This window comes from Neovison vison, chromosome 12 (genome assembly GCF_020171115.1).
Source record: "Neovison vison isolate M4711 chromosome 12, ASM_NN_V1, whole genome shotgun sequence".
Lineage (NCBI taxonomy): Eukaryota > Metazoa > Chordata > Mammalia > Carnivora > Mustelidae > Neogale > Neogale vison.
The window spans coordinates 144908125-144909671 of record NC_058102.1 but is presented as its reverse complement, the minus strand read 5'-3'; the positions used below and the strand labels follow the sequence as shown (position 1 = coordinate 144909671).

At 39.6% G+C, this 1547-nt stretch overlaps 1 pseudogene; it reads left to right on the top strand.

Annotated features, from left to right (window-relative positions):
• The first annotated feature begins 224 nt into the window (after positions 1–224).
• LOC122892760 lies at positions 225–351 on the top strand (annotated as a pseudogene).
• The last annotated feature ends 1196 nt before the right edge of the window (positions 352–1547 follow it).

Genomic DNA, 1547 nt, shown 5'->3' with positions numbered 1-1547 from the left:
CTGACATATTTTTAAGATTAGTAATAACTGTTTTAGGATCTTTCTGATACTTCCATCCACTCTGTCATTTCAAGTTTTATTTTTACTGATTAATTTTTCTCCTATAATGACTCATATTGTTCTTATTTTTTCTATGCCTGGTAAGTTTTCATTGTTGCCAGACATTGAGAATTTCACATTGTCAACTGCTGGATTCTGCTGTATTCCTTTGAAGAGCATATGCCAGCTTTGCGCAGTGGTAATATTGTAGCCAATAAGGTTTATCTGAGGCACAATTATTTTTAATTAAAGAGCATATGCCTTCATTCTGGCATGCAGTTAAGTTACTGCAGTCATTTTAATCACCTGTGAGCCTTGACGGGCCAGGTCAAGAGCAGCCTTTGTGCTAGGACTGTTAGCCCCACAATTAAGGTGTGGCCCTTCTTTGGACTCGAATCAACACTCCATGTCTTATGCATGTGTTGCACTCTGACTGGTGGAGGACATGCTCTTACCGGCCCTGAGCAAGGTCCAGGGATGTTGAGTCTCCTGCTACCTGTATGTGGTTCCCCCCACTCAGGACTGTGTAAGTCAGTTCTTGACCAGAGGTTAGAGGAACCCGCTGGAGATCTCAGCAACTTGCTCTGTGCAGCTCGTCTACAAGAACTCTACCTCCATATTGTAGCCACCTTGGCCTCCTAAATGCCACTCTCAAGTCTCCTCAATGCAGCCAGATCTCCAGACTTCACTTCAGTTTCCTCTCCCTGCATGGTAGGGTCAGGGGTCATGCCTCCAGGCTGATCTGAGGCAATTCTAGGGCTCACCTTGTCTGTTTCTCTTTTCACAGGCTGCCAGTTGTCCAATGTCCAGACAGTAATGTTTTATATTTTTTCATATGTTTACAATGAGCATATTCCTATAGCCTAGATGCTTCATCATTTTAATGTATGTATATTTTAGGTAAATTTCTTCCAGAAATGATAGATAGATAGATAGATAGATAAGCAGACAGAGCAACAGGTAGAGATCTATAGATAAAAATGCACACACAGGTATATTAACAAGCAGGCGCATATAGTCACACAATATGTCCATAGCTCTGAAGGGTTCACTCTCTGACCCCAGAGGCACCAACCAGGGTCATGTATAGAAGCCCTTTCCTGAAGCAGATAGTACAGGTTCTTAAAACCAATTCGATAGGAGACAGGATCTTCTCTTCCAAGAAATGCAGAAAAAAAAAAAAAAATTCATAGGAAGGACTAAAGGTTTCCTGACCTCAGATGCAACATTAATGTCAGGGACAGTGACTGGCTGAGTTTTATACCTTATTTATGACAGTGTCCCTATAGGTCATTCTTAACAATAGCATATCTAAAGCCCCACACATTTGAATAATCAAAAACTACTGTCATTTCTTATGATAATAAAGCAATGCTAAGTTGTTAATATCAATTAGGATTATTGTGTTCATATACTGATTAGTTAACCCTACCATATTTATGAACAAAGTATTTGTAAGGAATACTTAATATATGAGAGAAATACAATAAAATAGGAGTTGAATGAAA